This window comes from Mastigoproctus giganteus, chromosome 2 (genome assembly GCF_048544385.1).
Source record: "Mastigoproctus giganteus isolate SK-2022 chromosome 2, ASM4854438v1, whole genome shotgun sequence".
Lineage (NCBI taxonomy): Eukaryota > Metazoa > Arthropoda > Arachnida > Uropygi > Thelyphonidae > Mastigoproctus > Mastigoproctus giganteus.
Window position 1 is genome coordinate 196,589,169 of NC_143576.1, and position 12,235 is coordinate 196,601,403.

The following is a 12,235-nucleotide window of genomic DNA, read 5'->3' on the forward strand; positions in this document are numbered from 1 at the left end:
CGGAAGTTCGCCTTTAGTCAGCAGGTAGTTGATTGCTGGAACAGACTTCCATCTGTTGTGGAAGTTGATAGCTTAAATAAATTTAAGGCTGAACTAGACAAACATCTGGAGTGATCGGATGGGTGAAATGGGAGCGTTTTTTTTTTTTTTTTTTTTTGGCTGATGCTGCATAAGCTTGCTTTCTTGCATCCTATGCTAATGCTATTACACCTGGGAACTGTAACTCCAAAATAACATACCCTTGGTGAAGTTAAACTAAAGCTAGTATTGGAGGAAAGGAACTTGGCTCTTATGCTGTGGTCAGACAAGTTCTCCAAGCATTGTAGACTGGTTGCAGGGAAAGCCCACGGTGTCCTATAGATTTATGAAACATTTGCTATTAGAGATAAGGACGTCATAATCTCATTATATAAGGCTATTGTTAGACCACACTTGGAACACTGTTTTCAAGTAATGGTGACTGCACCTAAAGAAAGACATTTCGCTTCTTGAAAGGGTCCAAAGACGGGTTACTGTTCCACGAATACTGACCGAGGAGTTGGCTGTCGGCGTGCAATGCGACGCTGAAGAGTATCCCAAACAAGTTAGTTCTGATTAAAAGTGTGTAACCGTGCTGGCCACGACAACACTTTGCATGTCTTCAGTTTGAAATCTGCGCGTGTAGCACAGTGCTATCGTCACCCTCCGCCCGATACCAGGTGGAAAAGGCCCAAGTTCGGTGACGCGAGGAACTTTTATGAGCTTTTATCACTTCGTGGGTGTGTTAGTCTGCCTCAGGCGTAGAAAGCAAGGTTTTCTCCCCGTTAAAACGGGGTGCTTCGTCTAGAAAAGCAGGCAAATCGACCAGAGCGCACACGCAGTTTACAGTCACAATACGCATGGATAATTGAATTATCATTGCAGGTGACCCTAATATAATATAATCTTCAGTTTCAAGATATTCCTCCACCACTTGAGCTCTATGTGCAGTGGCATTGTCATGCATGAAAAGAAAATCTGGGCAAACCGCACCTTTAAAAAGTTGCACATAGGGTTCAAGGATCTGTTAGCACAGTTGTATTGTCACCGTTCACCCCAAACCGGGTGGAAAAGGCCGTCGTCGACGACGCGAGGAATTGTAATGGGATTTTTTCACTCCGTGGCTGAGTTACTCGGTTCTAAGCGTAGATAGCAAGGTTTTCCCCCCAGAAACTGGGGTTTTCGTCCAGCAAAACAGACAAATCGACCATAGAACACATGCAATTAACAGACATAAGACACAAAGCATGGCAGATGAATTTAAATATTCCGGTGACCTAATAGAATAGTTATATATATATATACACACACACACTGCCCTACCATTAATATCCAGACAGTCCTCCATGGATGGGGAAACAGGTCCTATGCATGCAACACGTCACAGAATCTGCTATAAATATGCACACTGGGGTTCGAACAGACAATTGCAAAAGTAGGCATGCAAATGACACGTTCAACAGAATTAAGACTGCCAGCATCGAAATGGTAGTAATAAGCAAGCATTGTGTACGCGAAATCGCAGTCATTCTGGGGATCCATAAGTCAACGTTTAGCGATGTCATATGCAAATGCTGAGGAATGGGACCAATTCTGCCAAAAAACGTCCCAGTAAATCCCGTAAACTAACCGAACGGGACAAAAGAATTTTGCAAAGAACTGTGATTCAAAGCGAATCACTGGTGACCTTATCTCAGGTCACCCAAATGCTCTGTGAGAATACTTGGACTAATGTCAGCACTAGTGCAATACGAAGGACACTCCATGATATGGGTAATAATGGTCGTGCAGCTGTTCACAAGCCATTGATCACCTTAACAAATGCTAGAAGCCGATTAACAGGATGTAAGGAGCACGAATCCTGGACTGTAGAGCAGTGGAAAACAGTCATATGGAGAGACAAGTCGAGGTTCGTACTCTACCAGTTTGATGGCCGTTCCTGGGTGTGTCGAATGCCCGGGGAACAGTTCCTTCCTGATTGTATCCTCCCAACAATGAATTTTGGTGCAGGCAGTGCTGTGGTATGGGGCTACTTTTCATGGTTTGGCTTGTGCCCATTAGTTGTTATCGATAAATTATCATCATTAGGCATATGGTGCAAGGAAGCCTAAGGCTTTTGCTGCAACACATAAAAAAAAAAAAATCTAAGTTACCCTAAGAGAGAGAGAGAAGTAGAAGGGAATCACCAAGGAAGAGAAGAATGATGATATCCAGCTCGGGGACTCTGGGTGTGCCAAGCCCACACTCACCAGATGTGTGCAGTGCAATACCAGGACAGCTTGGACAATTATGCACTTCCAACATCGTGTCAATACTTCGGGGAAGGCCGAAGTATTGCTGATACCTGTATCAGCAATACAATGCGCCATGCTATACTGCTCGGGTCGTACCAGAGTCGTTTGAGGACATGGGTGTGGAACAGTTGGATTGGCCAGGCCGGAGTCCTGATCTGAACCACATCGAGTATTTTTGGGATGTATTGGATCGTCGGGAATGTGCTCGTCGAGATCGCCTAAAGAAAGGCCGAACCGGTGGCTAAGTTAAAAGCCAAGGAGGAACATATCACCTGACATTTAACCCCGGGGGCTCACATCTGGTGAGTATGGGCTTGGCAAACCCAGGGTCCTGAGCTGGATATCATCATTCTTCTCTTTCTTGGTGATTCCTTTATACTTCTCTCTCTCTCTCTCTCTCTCTCTCTCTCTCTCTCTCTCTCTCTCTCTCTCTCTCTCTCTCTCTCTCTCTCAGGGGGTAACTCGGGGAATTTTTTTTTTTTTTTTTTTTTGGCTGGTGCAGCATAAGCCTCAGGCTTCCTTGTACCATATGGCTAATAATAATAATAATAATAATAATTTATAAAAAGCTGTTTGAGAGTATGCCGCGCAGATTGAAGGCCGTCATAAAAGCAAAAGGTTTTAGCACAAAATATTAAATGACACAATTAGAGCTCTTTTGTTGTCTAAAGGCAGGTGTCCGAATATTAATGGTAGGACAGTGTATATTTAAGGTGACAGATTAACAACACATAACACTTACATTCATCATCATCACAGAACTAAAGAGGATATAGGTGCCACCTAAACATGCACAACTACCAAGATAATCACACACACACGCACACATATATATATATATAATACTAGTCAAATGCATTAGTTTAATGTCAACGAAATGTGAAGATGGTGCCCGGACCAAATGAAACGTTGTTAGTACAGAATCACTGGTGACCTTAATTTAGGGCTTTTCATGATATGTCTCCAGGTCCCTAGGCTTCCTAAATCTGCCATTGATCTGCGCTCTATTTTGTAAGGGGAAATAATCATTTTATTTTAACTGTTGACATCTAATTTAATATTATAAGGGAAACATGTTAAACTTTCCACGTGTTGTTTGTTACTTGTCTCTCGATGTAGGACATGGATGTATAGTCCTATGTACAGTAAGTTGCAATGTAGAAAAACGGTGTTTTCGATTTTCTATGAACTCCGGAAATCCGGAAAAATTTAATATCTGATGTTCGGATCATGCATTAAAGTTCCTCGATTTGGGGATTTCGATTCTAACTACAAAATGAAATGTGAACCGACAGAGGGAGGAAGAGAATGTGTCGATTCCTTTATTATTTTTTTTTTTATGTGTATTTTGCATTATCGGCATAGGCAATTGAAATTGGTAGATCTGCGAGCAGACGACAAGTTTTTTGAAATGGCGATATATATATATAGTCGTGTTATTCAAAATGTGAAATGAAAATTAAATTAATATTTATTGGTTTTCTCTAATTCATTGTTTTTTTTTTTTTTAGTGGAAATATGCAAGTAAATGGATAACGTAAGACTAAGGTATGAAGTATTCAAAAAGCTTACCGGCTTGTATTCTACAACGTCGTTCACGGAGGCACAAGTCGTGACACCAATCCTAATTGTTGAGTGGAAGCGTTACGTTTCTTTTTATGTAACAGGGCAGGGGCCATAAAATATTACCGGGTTGAGATAGAAACAAATGTACTATTTCAAATATCGCTGTAGACCATTTTAGATTTCTTGTCGAAACATGCAACAAAATAAAAAAAAAAAAAAAAGGCAGGCATGCACACACACACATTGCTATATTTCAATTCCATGCCAGTGTCTTATCGTTTTATGGTGTCAGGGGTATAACTGCACCTGGACCCTGAGTGGTCCAAACTCTGTTGTAGTCATGAAAGAAAAGTGAGAAAGCTATAAAATAAATAAATTACATTGCACAAGGGCTCAAGCTTGTGATGATACCCATTGCATGTAGTTATTTACAAGAATTTTGAATTTCAATATGCTTTCCATAAGCATCAACACAGGTGGTGAATTGTTGCTTTCTCTTTAACTGCTGTCTGACACATTGCCCTTGGAATACTGTTAGTGATTACAGTGATCTTTTCATGAAATATGTTTTAGTTTATATCTGTACACTCCATGACCATTTTCTATGGTTATGAGGACCAATTTGATTATATCTGCATACTGGGTTGGCTGGAGGAAAGATCTTGACTTATCAGTTTATCTACTGTGAAAAATAGCATTTAGATGAACTTCATTGAGCTGAAATAAGTGAGGTAATGCTTCAATATTTCGGAAATACCCATACGAATCTCAATTCTTGGATTTAATGAAGTTTGCTATATGATTAGGTATGCCTGAGTATATAGTGGCAAAACTACAAATTTGCCCCCCCCCAAGGTTCAAGAACAGGCTGCTTTGGGCTCTTTACCAACCGTGTCTGCCCCCCCCCCCCTTGTTGGCAGACATGTCAGTATTGTAGTAGTGCAGTAGTTTATAGTAGTAATAGTTTGTATTCTAGTAGTTTTGCGACTACTGTAATACAAACTGTATTGCCCTCAAAGAAAAATGTATCTAAAATACTAGTAACAGTAATTTTCCATAACCCAGATGATGCAGTTGTAGTGATTAATGTAACCACTGCAATAGAATGTTGTTTTGTCTACAAAAAAAAAATCAGTAGTATTATATCTGGTACCTTATTCTTCAATGCCAGTGACATACCACAGGATATGGACTTCTTTTTTCTGATCTTTGCAGCTAGCACAGTGGTTATAGTTATTGCATCGTGAAGAAGTTCTGGATTCAAATCCTGTTGAAATGTTGACTTGGCGCATTATGGCCTTAGCTGCCAATGCGCCATAAAAAACCAAATCAAATCAAAAACCTGTTGAAATGAGGGGAAAATTTTTATAAGCATAATTATTCAATCTGAAGTGAGGGTTGCATTAATTTCTTCCCAGAACTCAGGTTTTTCTTTCAGTAGAGTAGTCAATTTGCAATTGTTACTGCAAATTGAATCACCCGAATATGATATGGCAGCATACCAAATATTTTTCAAGGATTCTCTATACGTTGTAGCCGGTTAAACCAACTTCAGTAGAGGACGTTAAATTGACTTTTCAGTGCACCTTTAATAATTTGCCTTACAATCTGACAATATTCATTTATACCTAATCTCCCACAACCATTGCTTCTTTGTAATCATTATCAGTTGATACTGTGCACTGTTAAATCTGGAAATTCTCTAGAATTGTACTTGGGGATGGGGCAGTGTTAAACCACATTTATTTTCTGTGTACTGCTGTTAGCGTTCTGTATGACATCCATGCAGGTTCCACTCTTTCTGTATTATAATGATGTTATTATGGTTAACTTCGTAACCAACTCAGTTATCATTTTCTTACAATCCCTAAGGAAAAACATAATTATAATATGTAAATACTCATACATGTAGAAAAGAAAAATCTCACAAACAGAAGTGGGATCAACTGATATTTGTGCTCTTCTAAGTGTTTAACATTTTTTAATCATGCTGCATTAGTATAGCCAGTTTTATTTTTAAAGACTGAAGAACACAGAATGTATTTATAGCAAAGGAACTTAGCATTTATTTACAAATAAAAATTCCCTGTTTACATTTAAAACTTATTTTTGGACTCTGCCACATATTTATTTTCATTGACAGTAAATTGTGTTCATGATTATTGACTGTATTTATATATGTAATTTATTAGATAAGTGATATGGTTGTTGAAAGCCATAATGATACATGTAATAATTATGAAGGCACTTCTCTGCATTCATTCAGTGGAAATAAAAATTTTAATAGGAGCTAACTAATATTAATATAAAAAAATGAATGATAATAATCACATGTTCCAGTTCCTATATAGCAACATTCCTCTGTGATATAGTTTAATTTTATATATTATCATCACTGAGGAAGGCTGCAGGATAGAAACTAGAATGTGTGGTGGTTATAATTTATTTTTGTTTATTAATATTAGTTAGCTCCAATTAAAACATTTTTTTCCAGAAATCCATGCAGAGAAGTGTCTTTCTTCATAGTCATAATAATATAAAATACACGAACAAAGTAATTTTTTTATCTTTTTTATTTTCTTTTAATTTGCCTATCACAAAATTTCTTCAGAATTTCTCCTAAAACTTGTTTTGAATCCATACACACTTCTTAAAACTTGTGCTTAATAATATTGAGCATAATAAATAGTTAAATCTTTTTTTTTTTTTTTTGCCATATTTCAATATAGTAAATATCTACACTGACTATACTGTTTTGTTATACATATATCAGTGTAGATGATTAAATTAAGAAGGTCAAAAAATGAACACAAGGAAAAGCACTGTTGAAAACTAGTAGTGTGTATATTAAAAAAAAAAGGAAGTTTATAACATTAGAAGGTCATCATAGTTGAAGTTAGTTGATCAGATAATGGATTCTGCAACTGCTAATCGAAGACCAAAATTGATGTTCACTCTCCGTCTCCACTATAACCTTTTGGAATGCAGTGAGTTGTAATGAATGAAGAATGTCACTTGTGATGATGGCAATAATTGTAATTAATTTTAAAGATCTGAAGCCTTAAACCAGTTATGTTGATTTAAATAGATTATTTTCAAAATCAAAATATTACTTAAAGGTCAAATTAAAAAAAGAAAAAAAAAAAAAAGGTATTAATTTGTAGAAATTGAAATTAATGAGTATACTCCATAATGATTATTTTTCAGATTCTAAATTAATATTTAGAATCTGAAAAATAATCATTATGCAATTAATCCCTTCAGGATACAAGTAAGGTGCAGTCAAGAGACCTCTTGAGAGAGCTCACTTAACCAATCACTAATCACTTTATGAGTTATTCTGACCCTTTTTTAATGAAGATTTTTTTGAATTTTTAATGAGAAAATAAAAATTTTGAAAAAAGTTTAAAAAAGAAAGGAGCTCCTAATGAGATTAAATATCTTTAAATATCTAAGGAGTTTAAACATCTTGTGTCAATTAACAGGTTAAACATCTTTTGCACACTGTATGCTTGAAAAGATTAGTGCTTTGTACAGCTACTCTCCTCCTTTGGACATACTTCCTGGATGAATATTACTTATTATCATGTTCATTTATACTGAAATGTTCAGTTGTCATAAAATTATGTGAAATGCTAAAAGATCAAAAGTTCAGAATATCTGTTTGAATATGAATAACCGAATACATGAATTAATAAATTTAGGAATCTGTATTTATCCTTTATGGAAATAGAACAAGGAGATCGAGTATGTCATACAGGAGAAAGATGAAACTATACAGAGAACCAAGAATTATGAGTTATATGCAATGCTTGGATTGGACAGGGGCCACATTCTGGTAGCTCTTTTATGAAGACTTGCATGTTCTGGTAATTTAATTTTAAAAATAATGTAATTTTTTTATAGATATTACAGCAGTTATTTATTTCCAATTTATTTCCAGTCCAAGTGTACAGGTAGTTTTTTCCTTTCTAATCCAAACACTGATCATATGATGCATGTTTCATGAAAATGACATAATAGGGATCACTATATATCATAGTCATGCTTCATTGGTGATATAGAATATAAGCATATGTAATATTTTAATAAGTTATCAAATGTTGATAATTTTTTAATTACAGATGAGGTGGTTGAAGGTCATAGTTATTTATGCAGGTTTGACTAATCTGGCTAAAATGTACATGTACTGCATTGCAGTAACAATTGAAACATGGTGCAGTGTATATTTTTTAATAACTGAAAATTACAAAAACTCCAAATATATTGGAACAATGTGGTTCCTTCATATATGGGAATTGGAATATATATACACAATTATGAAATTACATTTTAAGGTGACTACAATCCAGAATAAATATTACATACAATCCTCTTATCATAATATATCAACAAAATTTCAAGGAGAGAGAGAGAGAGACTGTGTGTGTGTGTCCGGAGAAAAAAAGGTCAGGAACAAAGAAAGGTCAGGTGGTCAGTTTACATTTTCTTGATTGGACTTAAGCTTCTCTTTGCTGCTAACGACACTGAAATGCTGGTAGGGAATGAGGAAGTTTCTCCTGTGAACTGCTTCTGTGTGCATTGTATTTTCCTCTGACCAAACTTTCAACTTGGCTTCTACTCAGGTCTGGAAATATAACCAACTGAAGGTTTGGAGGTTGTGGTTATTTTGTGGATTACTCTGGTGACTGTTATTGCTTCTGGTTTGACAAACAACCAGAACAGCTAACAGACAGCACAATAACAGCCATCTAGTTGATGCCAACCAGAAACTGATAATAGACAACAAAATAACAGCCATCAGAATAAGCCACAAAATAACCACAACTCCCAAGCTAGTCTCCAAACTTCCAGTTCGGGTATGTTTCTAAACATTGAGGTTGACAACTTAGCCAGAAGCAACAGCAATGCATACAGCAGCACTTCACAAGGACAACTTTTCCATCCACTATGGCAACTGGTTTGGCTAGAAGTGAAGAGAATTCAATGGGAAAGGCACAAACTGACCACCCAATCTTTCTTTTTTCCTGACCTTTCTCTGGTCTCTCTCTCTCTTCCCTCCTACTCCTCCTTGGTTTCATTGTGAGGGTGTATCATGATGAGAGGATTGTATGTAATGTTTATTCTGGACTAGGCATCTTAAGATGTAATTTCATAATTGTTTATTCCAGTTCCCAAAGATGAAAGAACCACAGTGTTCCAAAATGTTTGGTTTTGTTGTAATGTTGTTAGCTTTTAATTAATTAAATTTCTAAATTATGCTATTGCAGTGCAGTGCAGTGTATATTTGAATCAGAATAATTTCTTAAGTAAATGATATTAGTAATTAAAAGATAGAACCACATCCCAGGGGCTCACATCTGGTGAGTATGGGCTTGGCACACCCAGGGTCCTGAGCTGGATATCAACATTCTTCTCTTTCTTGGTGGTTCCCTTCTACTTCTGACACTCTCTCTCTCTCAAGGTAATTCAGAATTTTTTTTGGCTGGTGCAGCATAAGCCTCAGGCTTCCTTGCACCATATGGCTAATAATAATAATAATAATAATGTGATTGTTATTACATTTATTGGAATGATAATAAGGTAATAAAAGTTAATAACTAACAGTATAATCACTGCAATGATGGTACCAGTGTATGTCTGCAATTCTGCCCAGACATGATAAAAGGGATTATATGCCGATAGCCTTGTGGATTAACTTGAGATTTGAGGGCATCTGCCAAGCTCTGGGGGGGGGGGGTTTATCAGTGTGGGCCACACTTGTTGGTAGAAGGAATCTATTTTGTACAGATGGTATTCATTTGAACAAAGGTGGTGCAAGGATTTTTGTCAGTATCGTTGAGGATACCTTAAAGGTTCAGAGAAACTTCTAGTTGAGGGGGAGAAGGGTAATTTAGATTCATGTTTATCTGATGATGAGTCAAAGTAATGCTTCACTCACCCTCATGAATTCTTTTTGTTGCCACAACAGCCGATGTTGATAAGATTTTCTGAGGGTAGCAATGTTTCAAACGAGAGAGAAGATAAAGCTTGGGATACAAACCTATAAATAACTTCAAGGGTTGTGTCAGGGTAGTAAACTATAGAAAATTACTTAGTCTCAACTGTGTCTACAGTAATGTCAGGAGTGTTGTTAATAAAATGGCTAAATTTGAACTCCTGGTTAGGACAACTAATACTGATATAATCGGACTAACAGAAACATGGAGCCACCCGTAAATTGGTAATGACGAGTTCTACTATAAGACATATGCCTGTAGTGGAACTGGTCTATAAGACATTCCTACCCTAAACTTTCTTTTCCCAATTCTTATGTAATGCCTACTTATGCTGCTTATAGTATTAGTGTTAGTAGTGTCAAGAATGATGCAAGAAAGCAAGCTTACAGTATCAGCCAAAAAAAAAAAAAAAAAACACAAACAAACCAACACTTCCCATATCACCTGTCCATTTTCTCTAAAAATTTGTCCAGTTCCTTCAAGTTATTCAAACTACCCACTTCTATGACACCAGATGGAAGATTGTTCCAACAATCAACTACAATGTCTGAAGCATTGACAATGAAATGGTGGAATTCAAACTCCTAGTCAGGACAACCAATGCTGACATAATAGCGCTAACAGAAATGTGGTGCCACCTGGAAATTGGGGATGACAAGTTCCACTATGGTATGTATAATGTATTTAGGAAAGATAGACAGGGGTGGAGAGGTCATGCTTCTTATCAAAAGCAGCCTGATCATGAAAAGAGCTTTTGCTGAGTCTAAAGTTACGTTTGCCAGCATAGAATCTGTACAGTATGAGTTAGTTCGAAGCAAAGGAACGATGAGAGTGGGAGCAATCTACAGACTAGGAGATTGTGAAGAATATGACAAGAATCTTTACATGTAGATGGAATAGGCAAGCAAGTGTGAATGTCTTATTATGGGCAACTTTAATTTTTCCCAGATTGATTGGAACAAGTGGGAGAGAAACTCACCATGGGGAAAAACTTTTTTAAATAAACTAGATGATTATTATTTGTACCAGCATGTTAGAGAAAGTACTAGGAGTAAAAATATTCTTGATCTCATCATTACTAATGAATCAGATGACATCACAGAGCTTAAAGTACAGGAACCATTGTCAGGAAGTGATCATGCAATCATCAGTTGGAAGATGAAGAAAGATGTTGCAGCAGTTAAAGGTAAAGGGCACAGGTTTTAACTTCAGAAGAGGGGAATTTGACAGTTTAAGGTGCTATATGACATCTGTGAATTGGGCATATTGCCGAGGGATGGCAAATACATTTGAACTATGGAATACTTTTAAAGAAAAAAGCACAGAAGCCATGGATGCATACATATCTTTAAGAAAATATTGCAGGAGGAGGAGGATGCTGAAGTGGATGACTGTGGAGCTGGCTGGTCAAATAAAGCAGAAAAAGACTACTGAGTGATGAAAAGTACTGAAGCCTCTAACAGGTATAAGTTGATCTGTAATAGTACCACAAATTAGGTCAGGGAGGCCAAGGCTGTGTATGAGAAAGCAGTGGCTAAGAGAACAAAGAATGGGGAAAAGGAATTATTCATGTATGTGAATACAACAAAGAAGAAAGCTAATCAGATCAGAACCCTTGTGCACTGCATGTCGGAAAGTCTTAGATAACCCAGCTGATGTTGCAGATGAATTGAATAGGTACTTTGCATAAGTACTGACAAAAGATCCTTCATGTGATGTAATGATGAGAAGTGGCTATGTAAATGAGGCTGAGCCATATGAAATTAGTGATGTCATAATTACCGATGATTGTTTATTAGAAAAACTTTTGAGCATAAGAGCAAGTAAGGCTCCCAGAGTTTATGGCATATACCCTGTAGTTTTGAGGGAGAGTGTGAGTAAGTGAAATTAACTATGAGGTTAACTCATAGGTTCATTAACTAATTTCAAAGGTTTGAAATTAGTTAATGAACTTTGTTTGAAATTTTTAATTTCAAAGGTTCATTAACTATGAACCTTTGAAATTAATTATGAGGACATCTTTGGACTCAGGAGAGATTCCTTTGGATTGGAGGAGTGCCAATGTATTGCCAGTACATAACTGGCAATACATTGGCACTCCTCTTCCTCACAGTTCATTGAAGTTGACAGTTTGAATAAATTCAAAAGATCAGCTGGATAGTTACTTATGTGAGGAGTGAAGCATATAATTTGGATTTTCTTATCTACTTGGTTTTTTTTGCCAGTGAGTGCATCAAAAGCCTGTGGCTTCCTTGCACTATATGGCAAATACTATTACTGTTTACCCCTAGCAACCAGTTTATGTTTGTTACATATGTGACATTTGCACATGGTTTATTGTATCTTGCTGTTAATTAC

At 36.7% G+C, this 12,235-nt stretch overlaps 1 protein-coding gene across 1 annotated transcript in view; it reads left to right on the top strand.

Moving 5' to 3' along the window:
* Positions 1 to 3,812: 3,812 nt before the first annotated feature.
* LOC150089892 (armadillo repeat-containing protein 2) overlaps positions 3,813 to 12,235 on the top strand; it is a 257,400-nt gene continuing 248,977 nt past the window's right edge. The window contains exons 1-2 of the mRNA XM_090390120.1: positions 3,813 to 3,860; positions 7,612 to 7,747. The gene's annotated coding sequence lies outside the window, so the exon portion shown is untranslated. The remainder of the gene's footprint in view (positions 3,861 to 7,611; positions 7,748 to 12,235) is intronic.